Here is a 19,648-nt window from a genome sequence, read left to right on the forward strand (position 1 = left end):
GCTGGAGCATCTGGTGGACTGTAACCTCTGAAAGAACAGGAATCGTGTACTTACTGTTGCATCTTCAATATCTAGTACAATGCCTGGCGCATGGTAGGTCCTCAATAAATGGTTATTAAATGACTGAAGTGATGTTCTGTCTAGCTCCATTCCAGGATCCCACTGTTCTGTAGATCAGTTTCCTGTTTCCCTCGGGCTCAGGAGGCTGTATCTGTCTTTTCCAGGAGCCCCAGAGGACCTCAGACTGAGAATTCACCTGGATCTTTGTCTTCAGAGTTACAGAAAGTAAGGCAGGGACACCTGACTCAGCTCTAGAGCTGGAGGAAGAGAGGGCTGGCCAGAGCAGGAAGAGGATTCTGTGTCACCCATCTTGGACAAGAGGCAGCATCATGAAGTGGTCATGATCCCATGAATTGCCACAGGGTACAGATACTCAAACCAGCCTGGGAGCCAGGCAGGGCAGAGTTGATGGTTCTCTTCGTCTTACAGATGTAGAAACTGAGGCTCAGAAAGGGTAAGCCACTTGTCCAAAGTCACACAGCTCTTTAATGCCAAGGACCCCTGGCTCTCAGAGCTAGAACTGCCTTGACCCCATCTTCTCCCCTCCCTGCCCTCAGGCTGTGACCAGAGATCAGATTCTGCTTCTGCAGGGCCCCGCCCTTTCTGAGGGCAGAACCTCTCAGCACCCATGGCGGCCTTGGAAGAATGGCAATTTGAGCAAGATTAGGCAGATGGAAAACTGTTGGTGACTTTTGGCACTTGCATATTTAAAGCCATGTTTTTTCTTTGTAAAAAACTGCTCGGGAATCGCCCTGGTGCTAAATCTCCGTGGAAGATGCCGGATGCACACACCTCTTCACTCCAGTTGTCTAACAGCACAAGTGGCTACGTCTCTGCTTGTTTGTTTCCTTGTGTGTTCTCTTCAGCCCCCGGGAGCCGAGGGAGCCTGGCGTTACATAAGCACCTCATCAGAATAAACAGCCAGCTAGATGCTGCTTCCTTCAGCCCCCCGCCCTGGAGGAGAGCTAACTTCAAGCCCATACTTTCCAGAGCGCAGAGGGAGATTTTTGTTCCTGAAAGCTGCCCCCTTATTGCAGGCAGGCGCCCTGGGGAGCTGAGCCTAATCTGAAACATTTCTGGGCAGCTTGCTCCTCCTGTAAAGGACAGAGATTAGGGGGTCTCCTTTACTCAGACTTCCAGAGTCCCCGCTGAGCATCCTGGCATCCCTAACAGCATGTATTTACACACAGAAAACCCACCGTGTGCCAGGCTCTGTGCTGGGCACCAAAGAAATAAAGAGCAATAAACCAAGATCCCTTCCTGGGAAAACCCAGAGTGGAGCTGAGGTGACAGACGAGCAAAGAAATGATGACACACTAGCACCTAGAATTGAGAAATGTATATATTCTGGGAACCAGGTAAAAAGGAAGTTCTGGTCCTGCCTGGTGGTCAGCGACATTCACTCAGGGCCCTGGAGGACATGAATGAATGAATGAATGAATGAATGAATGAGTTAGGATTGATAAACTGAAAAAAGTAATACATGACAGGAGGCTTGAAGAGCAGTATGGAAAACAGCAAGTGGAGGATTGAACCAGGCAGCTTTTCCTGGCCCCCGGCGGCTCCCAGACTAGCTCTGCTCTGGCTGGACTCCCTCCTTCCTTCACTCCGAGAGGGAAACTGCAGGCTGGGGAGCCTCTTTGGGCCTTTGTTCCCTCCCCTTGAGAGTAGAGCCAATAATAATATCTCCATGACAGGATGATTGTGAGTATTAAATGAGATACTACGTGCAAGCGTAGAGTCCCCGGGACATAGAAGGCCTTGATAACGGAGAAATCATTATTATTACTTTCATTATTATTACCACCACTATTACTGGCAGGCTTCCAGGGACTCTAAAAAAACGCCTCGGAGGCATAAAAACACTTCTGGATGTACCTGATTCACTACATGGTGTAAGCTTAAATTCTTCGCTTCCAATCCAAACATAGCAGGAAGGGCCTTCCTACGCTTTCTTGACTATGAAATGAAAAACCCTTTAGAAGAGGCGGCCCTTCACTACGGGAGCTGCTTGGGCGACACTCGAGGCCTCGGTGTAGGTGATATTGCGTGGGTCTAGAAGTCAGAGACAACAGGTGACCTGCTCAGCTCAGAGCTCAGTGAATACAGGTCTGTTAAATAGCTCTACGGATGCAACTGCGTGTGACCCCTAACGAGGAGAAAGTTCTGAAGTGTTCCAAATTAAAATCATAGCAGCCAGAGAGTGAGAGAAAGAAACAGCAGTCGGCATGTTAATAGCTGTGGACCAGCTCAGACAGGAGCACTCACATTCCTGTGTATCTGTTGGAACTTCGAGTTAATTTCCAGGTGGCTATTTCTGCAGATTATCTTAGTCAGGCACCATCCAACCCCAGGAGCCTCCACTTGTTTACACGTGGGCTTTCCAGACTGCTACCCACAGCCAATCCACAGGAGCGGACATTTGTTTTTGCAGACTCTGCACCAATCCCAGAGCTGGCCCCGCTTCACTTTCTCCCACCCCTTTGCCTATAGCTGATGTAAATTCTTTCAGACAGCTTACATCTTTCTTCTCCCTTCCCCCTACTTGATGTATAACAATGCCTGCAGACTTCCAGACGATAAATATGTTGTCTTTCCTACTTTAGTCACGCTGCTGGTGGTTTAGACTCTCTGTCCCAAGACCAGTCTTCTTTTTTTGCTAGCAATGGCCTCATAAACCCTTTCTTTTAAAAAAGACTTAGCTGTGGAAGTTAAAATTTTCTGTTTAACACCCCTTAAAGGAATGAGCTGATACCTGCACACAACATACAGGCCCTACTGGTGAAGGTGCTGGGGGGTCTGTAGCTGTCCTTGGGGACAGTGACTCAGCATCTGCTGGGATTTGGTCCTGGCAGTCCCACGTCCAGGGGAGCTACATGGACCTCTCACTAAGTACAATGCCTTGTCATGGTTTTCAGGATCCCACCACACACATCCACCCACTGCTCAAACCAGAAAAGCGGATCTCATCTTCAGTGCCCTCTCCCTCACCATCACCCCCATTCCAAGCCTGTCATTTCTCCACCTGCAACACCTGGACAATTTATAGTTCTCTTTCTCCACTGCCATTTCCTTCGGGCAGCGAATCATCTTTTGCAACAGTTTCCTAAAGAACTCCTTGCCTTTTTTTCTTTTTTCTTTTTTGCCTTCCTCCATCCAATCTACATACTGAAGCAGGAACAGTCTTCCCAAAACACGGATCTGGCCAGATCAATCCCCCATTTAGAACTCGTCCATGTCCCACTCATTCCTCAGTCACTCAACATTCAAGACACTCCATGATCTCCAGCTCCATCTCTCTCCACAGCCTCTGTCCCGCAGGATGCCACTGTCAGAAGGAAAATTTTGCATTTCGCATCTCCTGCCAAGCCCTCTCTAGCTACTTAAGTTCCCTCTGCCTGGAGTACTTCCACCCCTCCCTTGTCACTTGGCTAACTCCTCATCCTTCAGGTATCAACCCAGACCCGCCCCCCTCCCATCTCCACGAGGAGCCTTCCTTGACCACACATAATTTTATTAGGTGCCCTCCAAGGCGTTCTCAGAGTGGTCGGCCCTCGTCTGATTACACTTAACATCTCGTACTAGGAGTGCCTGCTTTCCTGTCATTTGTCTCTATTCTCTCACTGTTTTCTGAGCTCCAAAAGGGCATGTCCACATCCCGAATAATGCCTGAACAGAGCAGGCAATAAACATTTGTTGAATGATTAACAAGTGGATGAATGAATGAACAATGAATGAATGAATGAATGAATGAACGAGTGAATGAATGAGTTAGGATATATAAACTGAAAAAAAAAATAATACATCACAGGAGGGCACCACTACAGTGAAAACTGAGCACATCATGCAGGTGGTAGAGACACAGGACAAAGGCATGAAGAGGTCTGGGGTGACCCAGCAGGTGAGGAACAAGAGAGGAAGGGAGGGGACCTGGCAGAAAGGCCAGGAGGACATCCAAATAAACTGGCCCTTTCCATCCTGCTCCAGAGCGCTACACCCCATCTGCAGAAATCTCGGCTACCCGAGGACCAAGGTGCATCAATAAAGAGACTTATACTATTTCATAAACTTTCTTTAAATTAAAATCAGGCAATGCACACCCATCCACATATACCCCACAGACATCTTCGTCGCTGAAAAGTTGCTCCCTATAAAATAAAAGAAGCTGTTTAAATGTCTTCCTTCCAAGCTAGCCCCACAGAGCTGGAGCTGAGAATACATTAGCCTTTAATGAAGTGAGACTCTCATCTTCCAGGAGACACCTCATTTAGCGCAATTGTTTCAGAGCCATTACAGAAAGACAATTACAAGGAAGCGGGGAGAGTAATTGGAAATGCTGGCAGGAGTTGGGCGAAATGATAATAAATAAAAATATTCAACCTAATAAGCTTCCAGGAGGGGGTGGGATGAAGAAAATCAACATAATTAGAACTGAACCTTAGCAAGGAAAAACAGACAGCAGGGTGGCAAGTGCTCAACTTGTACAGGAAGAAAGAAGAAGGCACATGCAGGGACGATGATTCCAGGGCTGCAGGCCACTGGCCCCTCTGGAAGCTGCTGGAAGGCGGAGGGAGGGCCCGCAGCCCAGAGCCCGTTGGAGGCTCAGTGTGAGCTATTCCTGGCCATAGAATCCTGGGAGTGTGAAAAAGGCAGGCCCAGCCTGGCACGGCCAGGGGTCCTCCTTGTGCTGAGAGGAGGCTGAAGGAGGCCAGGGAGGAGCCCAGCCCAGGCCCCGATGCCACCACCCACCTCTACTTCTGCAGCCGTGGGCAAGAGGCCTCGGCTTTCTGGGCTGCACTTTTCTCATCTTAAGATGAGGGAGGTGAGCTGTAAGATCTGTAAGCATTCTATCTTGTCTTCTGTGAAGGCCATCTCCCTCTCGTGTTCACTCCTTATCTGATAGGCCCCCTCTTTGGTTCTGAAATTTCAATGCGGGGCCTATGAGTTAAGCTGAGAGACTCAGCCTAAGCATCACTTATATAAAAATCACTCCTGACCCCCATTCTACTTCCCCCAGGAAGTAATGACCACCCGCTGTTCGCTCTGGGCCTGGCAGTGCCCGCTGGGGTCAAGTACAGCTCCTAGAACACAACTGCATTTGTTGACAGGTCTGTCTCCCTAAAAGGCTGTGAGTACTGATGGATGCATTTGCAGAGGAAATGGGAGGCCTGGGATTCATTTCAAAATAACCCTAGTGAAAAAGGGAGTTCTGATTTACATTACGAAGATTTCTTCTTTGGTTGTTTTTGAAAAAAAGGAATGTAAGTAATTTAAGGTCAGGGACCTCAGATTTGTCACCCAGTACCGAGCTAAGAACCTGGTACACAATAAGCACATACTTTTTTTTTTTTTTTTTTTTTAGCATAATAGGTCTCTAGTAAATGATTGTGTACTATGTACTGCCTGGGAGTAGACATTTGATGATTATGCCAAAGTCAAATCTTAAAACTTTAAAAGATTCTCGGATAGTCTCAATGAAATCGAATAAATACAATTCAGGCCACACTTAATTTACTGAGTGCCTGCAGTGTGCCAGGCCTTGGACACCCACAGGGGACTAGGATTCTCAAGTTCTTTTCTCTAAGGAATTTGCTAGCTAGTCAGATTCAGATTGTGAAGCTTTGGGCATGAGACGAGTCCACACTAGGGGGTGGGACATTAGTCCAGAAACACTAGCCACTATACACTAGTCTCATCTCCTGGATGGTGAGCAGTGACCTAAGATGAGTTTACAACCCAACCAGTAAAAAAATTTTAATGTACCCTCAATAAATACATATGAAACATGCACATGGGTGCATCTATCAGACAGAGACTCTACCAATAAACGATTTGCCTTATGAAACATATTCAGTCATAGAAATTAATAGGGTGAGATAAAAACACAAATAAATAAATTTGTAGTTTTCTTCTCTTATTCCAATGGCCCGTCTTGTTTACTGTTTTGGAGAGAGACTTTGTGTATAGAGTATCAGTGTCCTAGGACTTGACAGGCCTGCCATACAGAAGTAATTCCAGTCTTCTCAGTATACCAGGAGAATTTAACACCTGTTTTTCTTTTGCTGGCCATAGCATCCAGTTTCCAATAAGCGGTGACAAATGTGCCTCCAGGTCCATCGGTACCCTGGAGCAGGAAAGTCAAAGCTGAGGACGGGAGAAGAACCCAGACACCTCCCTCTGAGAGAAACTAGGAGTAATCCTGTTCATTCATTCATTTGGCAAACACATATTATAAATTCAGAATGTGCCAGGCACCATGCCAGGTGGACTGAGGGCAACAGAAGCATCAGCCGTAGACCCTATACTGACCCAGTTTCATGGGGACAGACGCAGATATACTGAGATGCAGTTAGACACTGGTCAGTGTCGAAGATTCTGGCCAAGTGCCCTCAGAAGGAGGAACTGCTTTCCACAGAGGGATCTAAGACTTGTGGAAGAGGTGACATTTGACTAGGGAGGATCAGCAGGGCTTGGCCATGTAGCGGGAGAAGAAACTTTTCAGGAAAAGGAAATGTCTGTGGCAAAGACACAGGGGCAGTAAACTAAGGGGGTCATTCTTCTCTGCCTGTCCTCAGCTCCATCTAGAGAGCCCATCCTGAGGTAGGTGGGAGACTGAGAATCCTTAACTAGAATCACAAATAAAAGAGAAAGGGATGTGCTCTCAGACCGAACATCCTGGAAACTACACAGTGAGTCATGCTACCACCACTGCCTCCCTTCAAGCATGCCAGTGGTTTGTCCAAAAAAACAAGCATTGACTGAGTGCCAAAGGCTAATGGGAGAGGAAGGCATTCTAGTAATGGGCCTTCTCTTCTGCTAGGGATGAACTGAACATGATCTGGCCTCCAGGCGAGGCAGAGCAGAGGACCCCGTAGGATGCACAGTCTGGACTCTTTATCTTCAAGAGTGAGGCATCTCTAGTAAAGACATAACTGAAATACAATGTGATAAATGTCACAGAAAGATGACCAGTGTGCACTGGCAGCTCAAGGAAGATAAACCTCAGCTGAGATCTGGTCACAGACTGCTCATCACCCAGAAACTGAGCTCTAACCAGGTAAATGAGGGGACTGGAGGGGATTCTGTGCAAAGAGAACCTCGCGTGTGGAAGCAGAGAGGCACGAAAGGGTACAGAAATCCAAAATCCTGCTGGTAAAGGCAGATGGCCCTGGGATCCAGCAAATCCAAAGAAAGCATGAAACACTGGGTCCCGGGGAGGGCTCACCCTGCTGTGCCTAGAGCCGAGTACTACACACAGTCAGTGCTTAATAAATGTGTCAATTGTAGATTGTCATTTCAAGGAAGTGAGAGCTGAGATAAGCAATTCATTCTTATAAAAGCCCCAGGCAGGGCCACATGCCGAGATGCAGTTATTAAAGTCTTTTGACGAGAGAGGGAGGGAAGAAAAGAGAGAAGAGGAAGAACTGAGATGGTTGGGGTGGGGGGGTGCTGCCCATCATCAGGCAGACAGGGCCTCTGCCCCTCGTTTTTCAGGAACAGGCAGAGGGTCTAAGAGGGGAAAGTAGACACGAGCCATGGAAGAGAATGAGAAACTACAGCAACGTTCTGAGTCCCAAAGCAGGATCTAGCATGCCTATTATTTCCTTTAATTTTCCCAACAATCCTATAAGAAGAGATTGGTACTACTCTTGAACCAATGGGGAAACTGAAGCTAAGATGTGGTCCTATCTCATTAGGGGAGGACGTGGGAGAGCAGTGAGGCTGAGCACTTTCGTGAACGGGAAAAGCAAAGGGGTCCCCCAGGGAGAGACCCAGGCGGGTCACTCGAATGTGATACACTTTTTTTTTTTTTAAATTGGGTTAAAAGTTATAAAACAACAGTAGTGACACCTCCTGCCTCTTCAGATACTGGGGCCCAGGTGGGAATCAAGGGTATTAATTAAACTCACCCAACCTCTCCAACAAGACCGGGTGGTCCCAAGCCCGGACGCTGTACCTCTTGTGGTCTCCTGCACCAGAAAGTCGCTCCGCCACAAGTCCCAGCCTGGAGAGGGATCTGCCTTTCGGACCAGTTTTGCAGGCACCCTCAGACTCCCACCCCCAGATGCCCACCCCCACCTCGCCTGTTCAGTTCTAAGTATTCCTAAGGTGCCTTCCAATTTCCCGCTGTAATAAATGGCACAGAATGCAAATGGAGGTGGATGTGGGACACAGATGTTTGCACTAATTTAATTGAGGGAACACCTTGGATTAAACACTTTGCAAAACACTCACAAACAGGTTCAGTGCATTCGGTAATGAAAAGCCTTCCAGCCCCTGGCGCTCCGCTGTGGCTGCCTGGAGCTCTAGGAGAGTTGCCGGGAGTGGGAGGGTAGTGGGGAGGCCCAGAGCTGGGTGGGGACGAGATGCCTCCAAACACAGGGATAAGGTGAGAGAGCTGATTCCTGGGAGGGTTTCCAGCAGATTTTCCACCAGCTGGGGCAGACTCCAAGAGAGAATCTGGAAGGGCTGGCATGGAAGAAGGCAGCACCTGCCTTCCCAGGTGGGTAACTGCTCACCTGTAAGGGTCAGCGACAGGCAGATGACTCCCTGTTCTCAGGACTCGGCTCCAACCTGGAGGCCTCACTGCCTACCTGGCTGATGTCCAGTCGCCTACCTGTATGGGATTGAAGTCCCCAGGCCCGGTGACCCCAGGGAAGATCAGCCCATTTGACCTGCTGGGCATGAGAGAAGGTGAGAAACACCTCTCAGAAATTTGGGGGTTATTTGCAAGGTGGTGCTAATTTCTCTGAAGCTTCTTCTTCCTTACTTCCCCCTATAGCTTAGTGTACTTCAAAAGCTCAAGTCCTGGGCATCTTCCCTTCACCTTTCCCCCATCTATCCATTCAGTCTTAGTACCTGCCCTGAAGGTGAATGCTGTGGGATAGAGGCGGACATTAGCAGTCCCAGGTGCACTGTGACAAACGCCGTCGGGGAGGCGTACATGGTAACCTGGACGGGGACAGTGCAGCAACTTGGCATGAGAGAGTCAAAAGACCAGCGGAGAAAAATGGAAAAGCAGTCCTGGCAGAAGAAACCGCATATGCCGAGATAATGAGACACAGAGGTCTAGGAGATCGTAGAGCCTCAGGAGAGACCATCTATGTGGGCCACTTGGGGACAGGTGGCATACATGAAGATGGGCCACTTTCACCGGCCCCTCCTCCCACCCCAACCCCTGAAAGTTCCCATAGTTGAACGAATCTGGAATCAGTTCCTATAGTGATTGCTCTAAAGGCCTCAGAGTTCAAATCAGGCCTGGATGATTTCATATTCCGGAAAACAGAATCCTTAATTTTCAAACACGATGATCACTTCAAGTATAATAACCATCATAATAATAACCTCTTGTACTTGTATAGTGCTTTATAGTTTATAAAACACTTTCACATATCTCCTATCATCCTCCACCAACAACCCTTTGAGAAAGCTAGAATAGGTAGTATTAGTATTTTTGCTTTCTAGATGAGAAAATCAAATCCCAAATTCCCAGCTACATAAACAATAGCACTAGGGCTCGAACTCAAGTCCAACAAGTTCACGCTTGCTCGCTCATTCGATTCTTCACTCAGTTCACTCACTCAATCATTCAGTGCATCACGGAGTTTTTGTTAAGCACCTACTATGTACTGAGAAATATTTCAGGCTCCGAGCATAGCGTGATAGGGATATTAAGATGATTAAACGCCTACAGGAAAAGACAGACACCGACAAATATATTTGGACCAAAGAGAAAATGCTAAGGCAAAAAGCAAAGCTGAGACTCAGGAACCAAGAAAAACACAGAGCCACTCTCTTCAAACACTGCCTCAGCACCCCCCACGCACCCCGCAGCCTGCAGACGCTCATGTTACATGTGTACATGTTGCACACACACACTCTTATCACACGTGAAGGTCTGTGCTGTTCTCCCAGGCTGTCCCCATGCCCCGCAGCATGGAACACAGACTCTTCCACCCCCGATGTCCCCACTGATGGCTGGGCAACCGTCCAGAACTGGCAGTCGGAGACCACCCTGTGGGGCCTGAGCTTCGCCCTGTCCTCCAGCGTACACAGACAGACACACAGGGATTCCAGCACCCGTGTGAGCATCGGCCTCATGGGTGCAGCAAGGGTGTGCTGCACTATATGTGCAGCTTAGATTCTAATCAGACAGGAAGGAATGATGGATGGATGGATGGATGGATGGATGGACGGACGGACGGATGGTAGATGAGTGAGAAGGGGCGATGAGCAAGCGCAGGAGTTTTCACCTACTACACATAGATCCTATGGGCCCTGCCAGTGGGCCCAGTTACAAGTAGACACTGTCCTGCCCTCTGATAAGGACAAAGGAGCCCCAGTTCCCTCAGCAAATACAACATCCTACTCAGGATCCATGTGAGAACATGTGACAGGAGACACTGACACACCTGTACAGGGCCTGGTACACAGAGGGAATCAGGGCCTTCCAGCCCCACGAGGGAAGGTAACAGTAGAAGTAACACACAGGCCAGCAACTCTGCACGGTCCCAACTGAATTTAGCTCCCGACCTCCAAAGACCATCCATCCTGGGATTTAGGAACCCACTAGAGAGTGCTTCTCCATCACTTACCCTCTTCTCCTTGGTTCATTCTTCTATCTTTTCATTCAACCAGCCTCTTAGGGTGCCTGTCATGCCCAGGCATGATTCTAGGTACTAAGATTAGGAGAAGGATAAAGTTCAGTCCTTTACTTGGATAGACAAACAACCACATTTAAGGTCCTGTGATGACATATGGGACAAAGGAGTGCAGCCTTGTTTCAGGAAAGAAGCTCTGTAAGGAGGTATCGCAGGGACACATGTGAGCTGGGTGTCGCGAGTGGAGCAGGGGTTTTCCAGGCCAAGGAGATTCCAGACAGAGGGAACAGCAGTGCAAAGGCACTGAGGTAAGAAATTACACAGAGGGCATCTGGGGGAAACCGAACAACCTGGCGTATTGGCGTGTTAGGAGTAGGAAAGTGTCCCTACGTCTGAGTGTCTGTAACCAACAGGGAAGAGGGAGTAGCCAAGGGGTAGATGAAACTGGACAAGTGGACAAGGTTGAGCCGTGAAGCCCCGCATCAGCCAAGCCAAGGAAGCTGTAGACAGAGAAGGACCACCGGGGGCGGTGGAGCACAGGTGTGGCACAGTCAGATACACAGCATCAATTAGGCTCCCGCTATCGCAGGCACAGCACTAGGCTCCTCCAAGCACAGGAGGCTATTCTTGGCTGATTCTGACGATAAACAAATTTGACAAGGTAGTCTCCTCTTTGATTCATGCAATTATCCCTGGAGAAATGGCCAATTTTGGAGCAATTTTTCCCCTCTGAAGAGCCAGACTGGCTGGCTAACAGCAGAGGCAAGGAGAGGGGTTCCCGCATCACCACCCCCCTCTCCCCATCACCACCACCACAGCCGGAGCTGCTAAGAGCAGTGCTTGGAAACCCTCAGCGCCTCCCGGGATTTGAGAAGAACTTGAAAAGGGACCGTGGAGCCACAGAGGAGGAAAAAATGGGGAAGTCCCTCAGGCTGGACACAGATTCATGACTGCATTTCCAGTGAGCAGGAGAGAAAGGCATGGTGGGTGATGGTGACCACCCTGCGGTTTCCAAACCCTGCTCCCAGCCTCTCCAGTCCTGCTCACAGCGGGGAAGTTTCTCCCTCCCCCTCTTTCTCCAGTCCCCTCCCTCCCTTCCTGCCTTCCCAGCTCCCCTCCAGAAAGGTTTATGGAGAAGACTCCGAATAGCCCCTCTCCTGCAGGCACAGTCACACCAACTGAAAGGAGATTTAATTAGCAAAATCTCGTTAGGCAAACGAAATTATCCGTAAGACAATAGTCCTCTGGACAGGGGGTATGATTAAACAAAGCCATTAATTGAGAGAGTCGCTTTGGCAGCTCCCCGGATGCGTCCATTTCCAGGCAGGCTCCACTTTGCCTCCTTGGACCAGAAGAGCAGTCTAGGCCTCCTCCCCGCCTGCCCCACCCCCTCCCCACTTCGTCTCCCTCTTCCAGAGCCCCTCCAGTTGGGGCTGCAGACCTCGGCATCTCATCAGCGGCCTCTCTGCCGCCAGATTCCTGCTAAAGTGCCTTGATTGCATAATGTCTATTTGCATAATGTAAATTGCAATCTCCTAGCTCGGGAGGCAGGAATCACAGAACAGCCATTATTTTTTACCACTCCACAAAAATTCTACATTTAGAAAGCAGATTTGCAGCTCAGAAAGCCGTATAAATCTGAATCCGCCAGAAACGCCATTAAATCACACCAATTAAGCCGGACCAACGAAGAGCCCCCATCACTATTCTCTGCACACTCAAGGACTCTCAGCCCAGATGGAGGCCACGAAAAACTGGAGGCTGTGGCAGAGGGGCTGGAAGCAGGCACTGTGCACGAGAGGCAGGGAATTCTGTCTTATAAACCTTAACACACACCCCAAGCATAGGCGCCCATCAAGATCTGGTGGAGAAAGGCGAGGCAGCGAGGCGGTGGAAATAGTCTGAGTTATTTCTAAGCTTGTTGCCTGATTTCTTGTGTGCGCTGATCTATCTGCAAGCCTTTAATTTATAGAGCAGGAGACAGCCTATGAGGAAAAAGCTTGCACCTGTAGTGAAGATGGTGGGGAGATCCAAGGTTTTTCACATCAGGGTGAAACACCCCTGCCTTTAGCAGCTCTTCAATGGACTGTTCTCTCTTCACCCAAGTCCTCTCCAGCCAGGTGAAAGAAAACTGAGGACAAAACCTGCTCAGACTGGGCTGGGCTCAACTGGGCTGGAATCTGAGTTTACTTTTAATAGCAGTTTCCTAGGGGTCACTGGGGAGAGAGGTGAGGCACAGGGCCCCGGAAAGGGGCTTTCTCTCTGACGACTACTTATGATTCCAGCTTCCCCGCAGCTGTATACCTGGTTACTCTTTTGCCTCTTTATTGCTCATTCAATATTCATTTGTCAAAGGGCAAGATGCTAATGTGTATTATTAAAATATCAATAGTTTATGAGTGAACTTTTATGGAGGGTACAGTTAAAGGAAAGATTCTTGACCATCTCTGTCAGAAGCAATGGAGAGGAACAATCTTTCCAGCTCCACTTTTTATTTATTTACTGGGCAAATGAAGGACAGAAGCGTTCTAAGTAGCTAACGTGTGCCAAGAATGGCTCTAGTGCTGTCACATGCTGGATTTCGCTGAGTCCCACAGCAGTCCTGGGAAGGGTGTACAATCCCCTTTTCAGTCTAGAGATGAGGAATCGAAGACCAAAGAGATGTGCCCAGGGTCACTAGGTGCTAAGAAACAGGTTGGCATTCGAACCCAGCTCTGGACTTCAAACCCACTGTATTTTTCCCTCAACTCGGAGCCCTGAAAATACAAATGGTCTTTATATTTTTTATCTGTTTCCTTCACCTGCCCAAATTAAACATTAGTTTCCTGACTTAAGTTTCACAGAAAGGGGAAGGACAGAACAGAAAATCATTCTATGCTTTCACACAGATCCATTTCCAGAAAGTGAGCCCCCACTTTAGACATATCTAAGCAAGTTTCCAGAATCTTTTCTGCACATTTAGAATCTTAGAACTGAGGGTGACATTGGAAATGACGTAATCTGCCTCAACTTTCTCTGGTGTTACTAGGGTATTTCTGGTGTTTTCTGAGCTTCTGCTCTTTTCTGTAATACTGAGATAATAACAATATCTCATAAACCAGTGTAAGTGTTCAATGAGAAAATGCACGTCAGTGCTTAGCCTGGGGTCTAGCATGTAGTAAGTGTTCAATAAAGGTTGGTTATTAATGTTACTATTAAGCTGGCTTGTGGAAGGCACCTTTCCATCAAAACCAACCCCGCCTTTTCCTCTCTTCACTGTTCCTCCTTTTTCGCACTGGCCACGCTCAGATCTTGCTCCTTTGGGCAAATGGACCTGTGTTCATTCTTTGGTTGCTTGAGTTTCATTTCTAGCCCCTTAAGTCACAAGACATCCAGGGCCCTCAGATTCTCTTCCAAAATTTAGCTGCATCTGGGTCAGGAAAATGACAAAGGAAAAGAGCTTGGCCCTTTGGGATGTAGCCTGTAGGTTAGAGAGTATGTCAGAGGGGAAGGGAGAAGAGGAGAGGGCATTAGGGGTCAGGGAGGAAGACTTGCCCCGACCTCCCGTCTCCGGCACGGCCCTGACAGCCTCGTATGTCCTCGTCTTTGGCCAGAACCTACCTCAGCTTGGAAGGCCATGGAGTTGCGGGGGTGGGGAGCCCTGAGTGGGAATGAAAAAGGTCTTAAGGCTTGTTGAGTCCTTGGTCACAGCTCTAAGTCTCTCTCCAGACCTGGCATGTCAAGTTGTGGGTTGCAAACTGGACCCACTCTTGCAAAGATGGACTATAAGGCAGAGGCCTCCACCAACTGCAGGACCTCCTGACACCAGCGTGTCCTCAGGGAGTCCACCTTGGGAGGAAGGCTAGCCTGGACTCTGGGGGGAATCCAGACGTTCTGTGAGTAAAGGGACGGTTTTATTAGCTAGGGTGGGGAGTTCTTTAGCCTGTCTTTGAAAATAGATGAGACCGCGTTCTGCCAGACTTGACAAACACTAGTTCGGGTGGACTGTACTCTCCAAAGATGACTGCAACGACATGCATCTCATGCCCCATGATCTTCACCGTGCTGTTGTATTCCTCTTTTGAGACATGGTGGGAGGGGTTCTATGTTCCCTTCTTTAAACCCAGGGGGGCCTCCGTAACTGCCACAGTCAAGAGAATTTGGTGGAAGTGATGCAGCCTGACCTTGGAGGGCAGGTCACGAAAGGCAACAGAGCTTCCTCCTGGCTCTTGCTCTCTCTCAGGAGTCTCCCCCTGGCATTCAGCCACCAGACTGTGAGGAAGCCCAGGCCACATGGAGAGGTCACATGGGTCCGGGTGATGGCCCAGCTAACATCTCAGCCAACAGCTAGTTATCAACTCCCACTCCCAAATTAGAAGCCTTCAGATGATTCCAGCACCCAGCTTTTGGGTTGCCCTAGCTGAGACCCCAGACCTGGTAGAGCAGAGACCACCCGGCCCCATTGGACGTGACTCAAAGACTATATGAGCATAATCAACGTTGTTAAGTCACTGAGTTTTGGGGGTGGTTTGTTACACAGCTGTACTATCTGGAACACCACTGAAATTAAATGAATGTTTGCTGTTTCCTGCTCAAATAAAGCCTTCACTGGCCTTCTCTCTGAGACTCCAGACTTTCAGAAGGTTCCCTCCTCAGCCGGTCCCGGTCCCTCTGACCTTGCCTCCCCTCGTCCTCTTCTTACCAATCCCCCACTTCCCCAAATGGCAGGATCCCCACTCCCCACGGCAGCCTTCCTTCCTTCGCAAACCACTCCCTGAAAGATCATTTGGATCTTCCCATGTCTGAGTCCTGGCACCTGAAGAAACTCGTTCTCCCTCATTCCTCAGTGCAGGTCCAAGAGTTTGTTCCTGGGAGGGAGCTCTCCCTGGCTGTGGGTGGCCCAGGTGCCTGGCTGCCCTCAGGGACAAGAAGGGAACGTGCAGACCTATTCCTCCCCACACGCTCCACTCTCATTAAGCTTCACGCTCAGCTTGCTCCTTTCGTACTTGACTTGACTTATGAGGTCCCTCTAACCTCCGGTGCGAGGAGACATCGATTCTCACAAAGGTCATTATCTTTCTACATTGGCTCCCTCACCCCCGGCCCCGACTCCTAGGTAGGCTTTCCTGGAACAGGATGGAGGGAGGCACCCTTCCCCGCCCCCTGGGTCTGGGGATCCGACCACTCCAGAGCCCAGGCTGGAGAGGAGGTGCCCCGGGAGCCATGCCGTCAATCACAGAGGCGACCAGCACTGAATTGCAGGCCATTAGGCAGGAGGGCCGGCGCCCTGCTCACTCACCGGGCAGCCATCGGCAGGATGTTAGACGATCATAGGGCGGCCATTCTTATGATTTATTCAAATACTCATTATAGTCAATCTATTTTTACACAGAGGTGAAGATGTGCGCTGATAACGGTTAATCATTTATAATTCCATGGACTGGTTGGAAGCCAATGTACTATCAAAGTCGTAGCAGCAGCTCAGCCTCCGGTGGCCCCACGAGCAGGGTGGAGAAGCCACAGACTCAGGGCAACCCAGTTTCCCAGCTCACATCCACAGAGCAGCAATGAGGTTGTGGCTGCAGTGGGGACACGAAGACGTGGGAACCCCAGACTGCCCTCCAGGAGCTCCCAGCCGGGCGTGGGCCAGAGGGATGCTCGGCTTGTGAATGCAGCAGAATTTCAGAAGAGAGAGAAATCACTTCTGGCTGGAGTTACCAAAGAAGTCTCCACTGATGAGAATGTACTTAGGCGGAACCCTAAAGGTGGGTGGACTCTGCCAAGAGGGGAAACCAATATGAACCAATAAGCAAAAGTATAAGGTGGAATGTTACTGTGTAATGAAGGGAAGTGACCGGCAGTATTTCCTTGTCCTCCCTCACCCCTCCCTAGAAATAACCAGATGTAAAAGCGAGTGCAGGCTATAGCCTCAGCCCAGTTCCTCCTCTCACTGCCTCCCAAGCTTAGTCCACAGACACTAGTGGCCAGGGTCCAGGTCAGCCTTGCAAACTCAAGAGCTTGCTTCTCCAACCAACAGTCATAGCACACATAACACAGCAAGTCCACCTAATGCACAATTGATAGTCTAATTAAATAGGATGTCATATTACAGGGCTTCTTTGTCACATTCAGACCAAATCTAATTAGAAGTCCACTGTATTTTACATTCTGACTAGCCCATTGTTGAGTGTTTCTCTTGCACAATGCATGGCTGTTAAAGATCAGGTTCAGGCCTGGTCTTTAACCCATAACCTGATTGAGTCAGCATGGAAAACACCAATCAAAGTTACTTACAATTCACAGTCCCTCTTCTGGTAAGCGGCATGGAGGACACAGAAAGCCTCAGAGTCCTGCTCCAGACTTCACCTGTCAATAAAATACAAAAAAAAAAACAAACAAAAAAACACATTTTTATAGACTGTATGATTCTGCTGCGAGTGAGAGCCAAGGTGAAGGTTAGGGTAAAATCGGGAGTGGGTCTGGCTCTGGAGCAAAGCCAGGGCTGGCAATCCTGCACCATAGTGCTGAGTGGTTAAGTCCCCTGAGCAAAGGATTCCTGGTGCAAAACGATTATTGTTAGACAGCTCATAAGGACAGAGAGGCTGTATCACTCTCTCCTTACCTGCTTGGTGCCTCAGTTTCTGAGTTCCATCCCCTTCCCTGTAGGAGTCCCAGAGAGAGAGAAGCTCAGGGCTGTAGAGAGCCCTGAGCTGACCAAGGCAATAATCATTTACTGACGCCTCCTGTCTGATGGAAAACCCCAAGCAGGGGACAGAGCTGAGCAGCCCCCGAGAAAGTTGTAGTCTATGTGGAGAAGGCTGCAAAAAACAAGCAAACAAACACCAAAACTGCTGCTATGGTTTATGGCAGGAAGATGGAAAAGTCAAAAAGGAGAGAACTTTTAAGCAACAGCGAAGAGTCCAGTGGGGCTGGAAGGAAAAGGATGTGCATGGAGAAGAATGATCAGGAAAGACTGGGAAGATCAGAATCATGACGGCTTTTCATTCTTTTTCTGGAATAAAGCTATAAAGGCGACAACAAGAAAATCCCGGCATCAGGTAACTATCTGTTCCACGATCTACACTCGCAAGGTGTAACAGGAACAAAATTCATGAGTCTTATTATAAAAGTGCTGCCACATCATTGGGGAAATAAGAATAACCACACGAAAGAGCATCAGATATCACAAGACTATATATAAAGTAGTGCCAAACCGTGTGGTGGAGACTATAATTCTCTCTCCACAGAGAAACGAAATCAGCAAGAGCTGAGACACTCAAGAAAGTTTCCGGGGAAGGCAGAACCTGAGTGGCATCTTAGAGGACTGAACAGGCAAGATTTGGCTGGTGGAAGGGAGAGAGAAGGTATTCCGAGAAAGGGAGGGGGGGCAATCTGAGCAGGGACAAGAGGGAGAAGTGTGCAGAGCCCTGGGACATGCAGAGGCTGGTCTGTCTGAGAGAGACTAGAGGAGAGACTAATGCTGAGCCGGCTGGATGGGCCAGAGCATGCAGGGCTAGGAGTGTCAGACAGAGAGGCCAGGCTTGGGTTGTGAGCTCGTGGAGCTATTGAAGGTTTTCTTTTTTCTTTTTTTTTTTTTAAATTATCGTTGATATACAATACTATATTAGTTTCAGGTGTACAACATGGCGATTCAACATCTACGTACCTTACAAAGTGATCACCCCAAGTCGAGCAACGTTTCGTCACACACAAAGTTACTCTTAATGGTTTTTCAACAAGGAAATGACAGGAAGAGAAGTCCTACCCATCCCCGCCCTCCGCCTTTAGTATTTTCCTTCTAATTAAGACAGAGAAGCCTCTTGGAAGAGGTGGAATTTAAGATAGAAGACTCAGGCATGGGGTGTATAGTGTGATGTGCCCAGGGAAAGAAAATGTCCCTATTGTTCATAATGATGCCCAATAGGATGAGGCACGTCCCCTGGGGCTGTCTACTACTATCCGCGTGACCTCAGAGACCAGACCATCGGATGACAGATTGTTGAGGACGAGGACTGCATCTTATGCATCTCTGTAGCCCTAGAACCTAGCAGAATGTCTGGCATGCATCGAGTTCTCAGCAAATGTCTAGCGAAATGTCTAATGATGGACTCTGTTCATTCCAACCAGAATCCACAACCAGCAGCTCAAAACCAGCCCATGGCTGGCAATAAGCTCCAACTTGTATTCTTCTAACGTACTAACACATTGCCACTGAGCATACATGAACTCAGCACGAGTGTCCAGATTGAACTGCATGGAGTGGTGCTTTATCCCTGCCCTTGGGACTATCTGTTGAGATACCAGCAACTTGGAAAAGATGCGGCAGACTTGCCATTTGCACATGCTTCAGAGCTGGGGAGGCTAGCTGCCATGCTGGAGAGATGGATTCAAGAGTGTTATAAAGCTCTTCACAAGCTGAAAGGATGGGATAAAACTAAAAAGTCAATTTTTCCTCTATCGGCTTTTATTTCTTGCACATTAACGTCTTGACAGCCATAAAGGAAATAATTCTGAAAATTACGAAAAAATGCCTACAATCGCACCACTGTAAACCATCAAGTTATTTTATGTCCACATGCGAATCTATTTTTATTTTTTCAGCATTATATAAAAAATGACAAGAATATATATACCAAATCCTACCCTTACATTCAAAAATCAATTGCAAAAACATAGACTAGCGTGACCTGGTTGAAAACAAAGGTTGGTTGAGTTAAATGCAAGCTCAGGATGAACCCAGAGTATGGTGTTGCTGCCAAACACATTAAATATGATCTCAGGTGCATTAATAGCCATGCAGTGTCTAACCAACAGGTGAATGGTCCCCTCGCTTTGGACTTATGGATGCAATTCTGGCATCACGTTTTAATAACTCTGATAGCGATAAGCAGAAGATGAGCAAAGACGTCTTGTGGTTAGAGCTGGTTAAAAAAAAAAATCAGCAGTTAAAAGTGCAAGCTCGGGAATCAGACTGCACAGCTCCAGCACTTACTAGCAGTATGACCATG

General features: G+C 48.4%; 1 protein-coding gene across 3 annotated transcripts in view; it reads right to left on the reverse strand.

The window, feature by feature from the left end:
• The window catches only part of PKNOX2 (PBX/knotted 1 homeobox 2), a 243,932-nt gene that overhangs the window by 162,254 nt on the left and 62,030 nt on the right, over positions 1-19,648 (reverse strand). For all 3 annotated transcript variants that reach the window (XR_005654942.1, XM_039872788.1, XM_039872786.1), the window contains exon 2: positions 16,935-17,006. The gene's annotated coding sequence lies outside the window, so the exon portion shown is untranslated. The remainder of the gene's footprint in view (positions 1-16,934; positions 17,007-19,648) is intronic.

The sequence above is a fragment of the Pteropus medius genome, unplaced genomic scaffold (assembly GCF_902729225.1).
Source record: "Pteropus medius unplaced genomic scaffold, Ma_sr-lr_union100, whole genome shotgun sequence".
In the NCBI taxonomy this organism is placed as follows: domain Eukaryota; kingdom Metazoa; phylum Chordata; class Mammalia; order Chiroptera; family Pteropodidae; genus Pteropus; species Pteropus medius.